This window comes from Belonocnema kinseyi, chromosome 2 (genome assembly GCF_010883055.1).
Source record: "Belonocnema kinseyi isolate 2016_QV_RU_SX_M_011 chromosome 2, B_treatae_v1, whole genome shotgun sequence".
Lineage (NCBI taxonomy): Eukaryota > Metazoa > Arthropoda > Insecta > Hymenoptera > Cynipidae > Belonocnema > Belonocnema kinseyi.
Window position 1 is genome coordinate 10,239,855 of NC_046658.1, and position 11,569 is coordinate 10,251,423.

The window sequence follows — 11,569 nt, forward strand, 5'->3', positions numbered from 1 at the left end:
TCGCAGGACTCGTCTTTTGCCAGATTCGGGACCCATTTATCGCGTGATACCTTACCTCCACTCTTTACTTTCGCATCTCTCGGTAAACCAATCGCTAAAAAGGCGGGACTGGATTGATCTTAAAATGAAGATTGCGGTACGTATTTCGAAGTTATCTAGCATGCGCGCGTTGAAATAATTGCATGCTCACATCGCTAGTGAGCGGACCAATCAGCTGTTCTCACTGAAAGGCACCTGCCTTCCAATGAAGTGGTGGCAGCCAGTGAAATTTCTCCTTATTCTGCGATAAGCAGGACCCATTCATTTCAGAAGCCTTACAATAAACGGGTCTTTACTGTATTTAAGATTCATATCTTTGCACACTTCATGCAAAATGTATATACAGCGTGATAATGAATTTCAGTAAATTTCACTTACAAATTTTGAAAATAAAATGGATTCAGCATTTAGAAGTGTTTGAAATGAATTTCTGTGTATTTATGATTTGTGAGTGTATTTTGAGGGGCAACGCTAATTAATTTAAATTCAGATTTTTGCACATATCTTTTGAAAGGTATATTCAACGTGATAATAAACTCCAGTAAATTTCAGTTGCAAATTGTGAAAAATAAAATGAAAATGAACAAGAAAATTTAGATCTTGTATTAGCAAACGTTCATATAAACATATCTAGGTCCATTCCACCGATTTTAAAAGAAGATAGACATCACCTAGCTTTGTCCTTACTAGTAGCCTTAAAAGAAATTGCTTCTACAATACGTAACTTTACTCCACATTTTCCATTACTTGATTATAATTTTTAAAAATGTGACTATTCTAAGCTACATGTTGCAATATTAAACATAGATTGGTCTCCAGTGTACAAGTGTAATGATCCACATACTGCAAGTGACTGTCTATATGATATCTTGTACGCAATTTTTGACAAATATGTACTAAGGTATTCAAAAATCTCTAACCCTAAATTTCCTTGCTGGTACACAAAAAATATAATACGAGATCTTTCATTAAAACTGAAGCTATACAAAAAGAATAATAAGTATAAGAACCCGAACATTCTACGAATATATCAAATTATTAGAGCAAATATTGATCAACAAATTAAAACTGCGTACAAAAATTATATGTTCAAAATCGAAAATTACCTGTTAGCTAACCCTTCGAGTTTATGGGCTTATGTCAATAATACGAAAAAATCATCGAGAATACCGGGAATAATATTCTATCTAGATTCCCAGTTTAAAGATCAACAGCAAATTGTTAATATATTTGCCAACTATTTTGAAAGTGTCTTTAGACCACCTAGCGGTTCAGATAATCAAAACTTATTACGAGATTATTTATCACTTATGGATGACATATTGCACTATTCCACGAGTGAAGTATTAAAAGCATTAAAATCACTTCGTCCAAAGAGGACATTAGGTACAGATTATGTTCCAAGCTTCGTACTAAAGGATTGTGCTATGATTTTTGCCGCATCTTTAACATCAATCTTTAATAATGCACTCTACTGTGGAGAGTTCCCAATAAACTGGAAATCCGTTAGGGTGTACACGATATTCAAAAATAAAGGTAATAACGATGTGTCAAATTATAGACCGATATCTATACTGAGTGGATTTTCTAAGGTATTTGAAATCTGTATATACAGATCTCTCAAAGGCTTTTGACGTTAATGATCATAACATACTCATGTCTATGCTTCAAAACATAGGTCTGTCAGATAAATTACTCGCTCTTTTAAAATCATATATAAGAGATAGACCGAATGATGTGCAATACGATGGATATTCGTCACAAGCATATTATCCGACGTCTGAAGTCCCACAAGGATCAAACTTGGGTCCACTTTTGTTTATAATATAGATGAATGATGTCAATCGAGTACTATCGGACTATCACCTTTTTTACGCTGCCGATAACAAGATTTTCCTGCCAATATCGGGACTTGAAGATTGTTATACATTGAATAATAATATAATAAAGTTTTATTACTGGTGCAAAGGTAATTTATTTTTTATCTTAAGATATCTGAATGCAGCATAATATCTTTTCATCGAAAAGGAAATCCGATAATACATGACTACGTGATAAATAACATTATCTTGGAGAGGGTTTTTGTCGTTCATGATCTTGGACTAATTTTGTATGTAAGACTAACGTTTGAAGACCAGCTAAACGCCTTAGTTAGAAGTGCAAAAAGAACCTTGGGATTTTAGATGCGAACATTTAGAAATTTTACGTCAGTAACGCCATTAAAAATACTATTTAACTCACTTTTTCGCTCAAAACTAGAATATGCATCAATAGTTTCGTCTCCAACATATATAAAGCACAAGACAGTTATAGAAAAGTGTCAAAAAATATTTAAAAAATGTATAGCCTTTGAAGAGGATGGATACTATTTACCTCCGAGATCTGATTATGGTCAATTGGGTAGTATGCTTTTCGCTCCCGTGTTTCACAGGTTGGCACCGGCTGAGGGGAGCGAACGTTCCGTTCCACTGCACGGACTACGGATCTATTCTCTTCTAGTACGCCTTCTCAAGCAATGTCCAACCATACTTTCCCTCGCCCTTCCTAGTTCAGTGATATTTGAAATTGTATTGGAAATAGATTTTTATGCTTTTTTCCTAATCCAGGTGTCAATGCTATACAATACTATACTATAAAATACTATACAATGTCAAAGTAATTCAAATAAGAATTTTGTCCATATAAATTTTTACTTTTACTTTAGTTACTACTTTTTAAGAATTGTTAAAATTTGAATTTTTAATTATTAATTATACTTTTACTTTTTCAGTCCTCCATAATAACGCGATACTAGTTAAACGAAATTCATTCTCGTAGGTTCTTTGGACTGATACGTTAAAATTTTTTTTTAAACAAATGACTGCTTGCGTTTCGATTCATTTCAATTTCCATTAAAAAAGCCGTGCAGTGTGAAAAGTTGAGTGAAAAAATGCAGGGTAAATAGAAATAATGAGAAATAGATTAATGCACGACAGTGTACCTCTAAAGAAAAGGGTGACGGAGAGAAGGGCTGGACATTGGTTGACTTACTGACGTAGTCCGTGCAGTGGAAGGGGACGTTTGCTTTCCTCAGCCGGTGGCTGTCTATGAAGGTCGGGAGCGAAAAGTCAATCTCCCGGTCAATTACTGTGCAGATTTAATGTGTGGTCTTTAGAAGATAGAAGAACTTTATTGTCTATATTGTTTCTCTTCAAGATAATTCAATTTTATATTGATTGTCCGTACTTGCTCTCTATACTACCATTCTCTGTACCTCAATATCAAACAAGACTGCAAAAACTTTTCTATCTTCCCATGCCTTCATCTAATTTAGAATTGAGAACCCCTCTCTATCAGCTAAGTAACAATGTAAACCAAATATATACAAATGCTATTGATATTGAACCATTTAACGCTTCACTTTTGAATTCCATGCAAAAAGCTAAAGAATATGTATTAGGAACGTAAGAACGTTTGGATCGACATAACATGCGCTTGAAATAAAACTGTATTTTGTACATGTAGAACTGTAAATGTTCCTGGATTTTAGGGCTTAAGATTCTAAATAAATAAATAAATAAAATGGATTCGGTAGTAAGAAAGGCTTGAAATAAATTTCGCAGTATTTATGGCTTGTGAGTGTATTTTGAGGGTTAAGGACATGTGGTACTTAAAAAATTATCGATTTTACCAGTTTTATATTCCCCCGGCTTTTTTATAGAATAATAAATACTTTGTCTTAAAAATTTGGGAAATAATAACGAACATACTAACGGACGTCCCTGCACACATTTTTTTGTGAATTAATTAAAAAATATATAATTTTGCTAAATTTGATTAATTTGCATGGCGCTTAGGAGTTAGTATAGATTTTATCAGTGTTAGATTCACCCGGATTTTTTTCTATATTAATAAATATTTTTCTTTAAAATCTGAGGAATGATCTCGAACATGCTAACGGACGTCTCTGCACCCTTTTTTGTGGGTTAATTCCTAAAAGTTTGATTTTGATAAAAACGTGTGTATATTTCAAGGTTATGTTTGTTACAATCCTCTGCAATAATTATTCTAGAGTTCTTACGGACAGCATCGGTACGACAGAGAAGTACATTATCAGAATGACAGAGAGCTGAAAAATGACCCTAACCTCAAAATAATGCACATGCGTAAAATTTTGATTCAGCACAATACAATTTTTTTTGGAGATTATCTCTCAAAAAAGAGTCTAGGGACTCCGTTATGATATTTTATAGCATCGAGAAGTATCGACGCAGTATCTCGAAGTATAAGCATCGACGAAGTATCACATGCCCTTGGCGCTAATTAATTTAAATTCGGATTTTTGCACAGTTCTTGCGAAAGATGTATTTAACGTCATAGTGAATTTCAGTAAATTGTAGTTAAATATTGTGAAAAAGAAAGTGGATTTAGTAGTAAGAAGTGATCACAATGCATTCATCAGCATTTATGCCTGGTGGATATATTTTTTGGTTAAGGCTAATTAATTTACATTCAGATTTTTGCACACTTCATGCGAAATGTGTATTCAACGTCATAATTATTTTCAGTGAATATCAGTTAAAAGTTGTGAATAATAAAGGGCATTTAGTACTAAGAAGTGCCCGAAATGCATTTGTCAGCATTTGTGACTCGTGGTTGTATTTTGGAGGGGTAAGGCTGATTAATTTAATGTTAGATTTTTTGCACAGATTTTGCGAAAGGTCTATTGAACATCCTAATCAATTTCATTTAAAAATTGCAAAGAAGAATAGGGATTCAGTAGTAATAAGGGCTCAAGTACATTTCTCAGCATTTATTACTAATGGGTGTATTTTGAGGGGACTAAATACATTAAATGAAGACTTTGTCACAGATCTTGTGAAAGATCTATTCAACATGATAATAAATTTTAGTTATAAATTGTAAAGAAAAAAAGGGATTCATTGGTAAGAAATGCTCGAAATACATTTCTCAGCTTTTATGACTTTTGAGTGTATTTTGAGTTCTAAGACTAACTAATTTAAATTCGTATTTTTGCATAAACCTGGCGAAAGGTCTATTCAACTTCATTATGAATTTCAGTTATAAATTGTGAAGAAGAAAAGAAATTCAGTATTAAGAAGTGCCCGAAATTCATTTCTCAGCATTTATGACTCGTGGGTGTGTTCTAAGGGGTAAAGATGAATAATTTAAATTCAGATTTTTTCACAGATCTTGCGAAGGGTGTATTTAACTTCATAAAGAATTTCAGTTAAAAATTGTAAAGTAGAAAAGAAACTCAGTCGTAAGAAGTGCTCGAAGAACATTTTTCAGCATATATATGACTCGTGGGTGTATATTGAGCTGTAAGGCTAATTAATTTCTTTTACGATTTGTGCACAGATCTGGCAAAAGGTATGTTCTACGTCATAATGAATTTCAATAAATTTCAGTTAATTATTGTGAAGAAGAAAATAGATTTAGTAGTAAGATGTGCTCGAAATGCATTTCTCAACATTTATGCCCCGTGGATGTATTTTGTAGGGCAAGGCTAATTACTTTAAATTCAGATTTTTGCATACTTCATGCGAAATGTTTATTCAACGTCATAATTATTTTCAGTGTATATCAGTTAAAAATAGTGAATAATAAAGGGCATTTAGTACTAAGAAGGGCCCGAAATGCATTTCTCAGCGTTTATGATTCGTGCGTGTATTTTAGAGGGGTAAGGCTGATTAATTTAAATTCGCATTTTTGCCCAGATCTTGCGAAAGGTCTATTAAACGACATAACCAAGCTTTCTAATTTTGAAGTACTTCAATTGCCTACGTCATCCGACCCCCTTCCGGTTCGCGTTGATATTTCGTATTTCATACAGATGGACACAAATGTAAATAGATACTCGTTTTTATTGTAAAATAAAATAATTTGCAATGAAAACCGCAAATGTAACTATATACATGAAATGTCTGTTTCTGAGAACTCTGCGTACTCCAATGGCGATGGAAATACTCTAAATAATAATTTAAATCTCTCAATCTCATCTGTTACCGATAAGTTAAATTTACTCGCTAAGCCTAAATGGCATACTCCTGGAAAGAAATCTTGGGATGATAAAGAATGTAGAGTCAAGCACCGTAGGCTTAGACAATCTTCAAATGTCTTTAAAAGTTCGGGTATTTCCGATGCGGAGGGGGTAAAATACCTAGAAACCAAAAGATCTTTTCTGGAGTTACGTAGGTCCAAGAAGAGGCAATATGAATATGCACTGCTGCATTCACTAGCGGCTTGTAATAATTCTAAGGATTTTTTTTGGCAGCGGTCAATAGATTCAGACTGCGGTCTCCTTCCACTAACAATATAAGACATGCATGGAAAGACCTTCTTTTTTCTCTTTATCCGATTGGGCCTCCCATTTGCATACAGTGGATTGTAAATAAACACCCTTTGTTGGACTGTGATATCTCGATTGATGAAATTAAAGCCTCTTTATTGACTCTACAACGTGATCTGGGCTGAGGAAAGAGTCCCAGCTAGCTGGGCCAAATTACATGCATTTATGTTGTATAAAAAGGGTGATAAATCTGACTCTTATAATTACCGGGGAATTGCCCTTATAAATACTATTACTAAGATCTTTTCTCAGATCCTGTTGACGAGATTGACTGCGTGGGTCAACGAGGTAAACATTCTCCTAGAAAATCAGGCCGGCTTCAGGCCTGAAAGTAGTTGTATTGATCATATTTGCACTTCAACTTCTTTAATTCAAATCCATTTGTCTATCCCAAAGCGACGAATCTTTACTTTTTATATAGATTTTAAAAAGGCTTTCGTCTCAGTAAACCACTGTCACCTATGTAGCAAACTCCTAAGGATATGCATGTCCACAAAAGTTATACGAATTATAAAAAATCTCTATGATAACGCTAATATGTCTATTCGTACTTGCGAGGGTCTGACTTCGTCCGTAAAGGTAACTTTTGGGGTGCTTCAAGGTCAGATCCTTAGTCCTCTCCTTTTTGCACTTTTTATATATGATCTAGAAGAGTACTTACGAAATCACGGTCTGCATGGAATTTCAATAGATCACTTATGTGACGTTATGCTACTTGCTTATGCTGATGACATAGTCATATTCGCTCACTGTCAGACTGACTTACATGCAAAAATTAACCTTATTGCCCAACACAGTATGAACAATTTTTTAACGGTCAACGAAGAAAAATCGAAAGTTATGGCATACCACAAAGGTCGGCTATGTGAACACAAATCCTTCTACGCATAGACTCAGTTGGAGGTAGTGAGCGAATTCCTCTGTCTCGGTGTCAACACATCAGACTCGGGTCTTTTTTATAAAGAGTTCATAAAAAGAATGTCTGCTGCGAATATTGCTATGGGCGCTGTTTCAAGAATTTTATTCGCATCTAAATCTAATGCCTGGAAAACTAAGACTACCCTTTTTCGTAGCCTCACACTTTGTGTTCTTTTTTACGCAATAGAAGTCTGGGGATTAAGGTACTTTGATTCAGTCGACAAATTACAGTTCTCTTTCTTTAAAAAAATACTAGGCTTACCAACATACACACCGAATTTTGCCCTCCGCTTAGAGACAGGTCGATTACAGTTAGCTTATGATATATTTAAGCCGGCGCTGAGATGGTTGTCAATGTTGTTGGGTATGCCTGATGATAGGTATCCCAAAAGATGATTTCTTAAATTGAAGGCAATGTCCTTAAAACCTGATTGCAACCCGAAGTATAACTGGGTTCTGCAGCTCAAAAATATGTTCACTCTATGTAACTCGGAGAATATGTGACTTGACTTGGATTCTACGTCGATCATAGAAAATATGGATGTTTTTCTAAATAATTTTTCTGATTATCTCTGGCGTTCCGACTATGATTGATCTCTCCATTCAAGTAGTCTCCAAGTCTTCCCACATCTTAAATTTTGACTCAAGAATATCAATCTTAGGTCACCCAGCAACCACGACAGTCAACAGCCAGTATTGGCTGAGTCTTTTAAACTCTAATTGTCCACACGAGCTGCGCAAAGTTGCATCGTATATCCGGCAGATTCTACAAATAAGAGCATTTATTCTGGAGACGTGACTGTCTTAACAACCTTAAACAATTATTTCGCTTGTACAATTTTTGTAAGTTACTTCTTTTTATTCTGCTGCTTAATCTGGTTGCACATGATTACTTTTTGTTTATATTTGTATCTTGCATTGTTACTCATTTGTATCGACCTTAGGTCGAAAAAACAAATTATTGAATAATAATAATAAAATCAGTTGGTTAGCCACTCGGGCTTCACCTCAGAGGTCCGGGGTTCGATCCCTGAGCCGGTACCTCTAGAAATTTTTCAATGTACCTTTACTGAGGTTCTGGTGGTTCGGAACCCACCTTAAGCTGTAGGTCCCCCCATCGTGTACTTGATTGCAACCCAGTCCATCAATTATGGGGTAAAAAAACCAGGCTTTGTCCAATATGTCTAGGCAGACTGCTCTCAGATCAGATCCGTTACTCCCGGCACAATGCGTCGCGATTGTCACCCCGCAGGTTTTCACAATTTGAACTTTGTTTATAATCTTCCTTAACGTCCGTTTGCACAAAGCAGGATTTTCGGCTGGTTGAGTAGTTAGCCTCACGCAGAAGGATTGCACACAGTCTCCGATATCGGCCTTCTACTACAACGCATCTCTCCAGTTAACGTCCTAAAATTCTCCCTTGCCGGACTTCCCTTTATCGGAGTTAAACCTTGAGAGCGACAATACACGGCGCGACACGTGCGAGGAAAAGCGAACAGAGCGAGGAAGCATCAAAGGTGCCCTATAACAGTCGGACTTCTTACCTAGCAAGGCAAGAGAGCTGGTTGATGAATGCTGCTGAGCCAGGTCGCGAATCAACCTCGTCTCCATGCACTGTTTCTATGTCGTTAGATTTTGCTGTGTTAATTCGAAGTATTGCTTTGGTATCTCAGCCCTCACCATCAATCCTGCAAGTTTTTAATTATAAATGTTTTAACCACTGTTGTTGCTTATGATAAATCTGGAAACATTATTAATTATTTCCGAGCCTGTTAAAAACAACATTCTTGTCAGTTTGTTTATTGTTCTATTGTTTTGATAGTAACTCAGTTAATCGGGCCAGAATGTTCAAATGATTATTAGTTTAACTATTTATTTTTAACAATAATTAAAGTCTCTATTATTGCATTTGCAGTTTCTTATAATTTATTCCGATAATTATAGTTTTAGGGAGTAAAGAGATTTTGAGCAATTCCTTTATTGGTCTACGTTTTAATGGTGTTAATAGTCGAATCGATCTTCCCACGCTTTATGAAGAGTATTGATATTTCTGACTAGGGATAGTGTTATTGATTCATATTGTTTGGTGTGATACCAATCCATAATGCATCTTTCTATATGTACGTAATAGATAGTTGAATAAACTTAAAGGATTTTACCTAAATAAGATTTTCATGTTTAATAACAATCTTCATTGTTAATCAACATCTTTAAGTCGAGTTGAGTCTCGCGATTATTTGGATGATAGGAAGGCTAGGAGGTGACATGAGCGTAGGCCGAGAAAAGAAGCTGACGTGCGCCATTGTTCTCCAACATTGTACTCGGTGTAGCGCAGTCAATTTATTGCGATTCTCATGTGTTGGGTTGCTCTCTCTTTCTCTTTAGCCTAATAGTCTTATGTATGCTACAATATTTCCACGGGAGGTGCACCACATTGGCCACGGCCATGAATACTATTAATTGTGTAGCTGTGGGGAACAGCAATTAAAGAGAATTTTTCGATTGCCTACTCTCACATGACCCACCGTAACAATGTTAATTAATTTCAATTCCGACTTTTGCACAGATCTAAAAAAGGTATATTCAACATCATAATGAATTTCAGTAAATTGCAGTTAATTATTGTGAAGAAGAACATGGATTTAGTAGTAACAAGTGCTCTAAATGCATTTCTCAGAATTTATGCCCCGTGCATGTATTTTATGGGTAAAGGCTAATTACTTTAAATTCAGATTTTTCACACTTCCTGCGAATTGTTTATTCAAGGTCATAATTATTTTCAGTGAATATCAGTTAAAAATTGGCAATAATAAGAAGGCATTCAGCAATAAGAAGTGCCCGAAATGCATTTCTCAGCATTTATGACTCGTGGGTGTATTTTAGAGGGGTAAGGCTGATTAATTTAATTTCAGATTTTTTGCACAGATCTTGCGCAAGGTCTATTCAACATTCTAATCAATTTCAGTTAAAAATTGTAAAGAAGAATAGGGATTCAGTAGTAATAAGGGCTCAAGTGTATTTCTCAGCATTTATGACTACTGGGTGTATTTTGAGGGGACTAAATACTTTAAATGAAGACTTTGTCACGGATCTTGCGAAAGATCTATTCAACACGATAATGAATTTGAGTTAAAAATTGTAAAGAACAAAAGAGATTCATTGATAAGAAATCCTCGAAATACATTTCTCAGCTTTTATGACTCTTGAGTGTAAGGCTAATTAATTTAAATTCAGATTTTTGCACAGATCTTGCCAAAGGTCTATTCAATGTCATAATAAATTTCTGTTAAAAATTGTGAAGAAGAAAATGGGCTCAGTAGTAAGAAGTGCTCGAAATGTATTTCTCAGCACTTATGACCCATGAGTGTATTTTGAGAGGGGAAGCTCATTAATTTAAATTTAGATTTTTGCACAGATCTGGCGAAAGGTCTATTCAACGTCATAATGAATATCAGTATATTTTCGTTCGAGATTGTGGAGAAGAAAAGGGATTCAGTAGAAAGAAGTGCTCGAAATACATTTCTCGGCATTTATGACTCTAAGTATACGTTTAGAGATAAGGCTAATTAATTTCAACTCAGATTTTTGCACACTTCATGCCAAATGTCTGCCCAACGTCCCAATTAATTTCAAACCAAACTAGTCCCCGGTTATGAGCATTTTTTTTTGTGTTCACTGTGTCCACACGGATTGAGATATTGCGTTTAACGTTTAACAGATTGAATAAAAGGCACTAAAGAACGTTTGTATACATCAATATGTTTATCATTTTTAGGAAAGTTTATTTATAAATTGATGAAATAGGATATTTACATTCGAGTTATAGCACTTTGCAGATAATGTTTGGTTCAATGCATTTCAGACTTTTTGATTTGCGTATATTGAGCACTGATACAAACATTGGACTAAATCGTCTAAACCTTAAAGAAAATTAATATAAACAATACAATTTGCACATTCGTTGCAAATAAAAAATTCAGTTTCTGCACACACACGTAATCTATCATTATTTCTGGAGCATTATTAGCGATTTCTAGCGGTGAAAAAAAGAAACTTTGAACGTCGATAAAGTCGAGATCACGTAACTAAGTTCGTTCATGAAATTTTTATGTAGAGAATGAAATGATTTTCATTTTTTTTGTCCTCACTACGTCCACACGAATTGAGATATCGTGTGCAGAATTTAGGAAGTTATACAGAAAGCACTAAGAAACGTTTGTATATATCAAAATGTTTATAATTACGAAGAAAGTTTTCTAT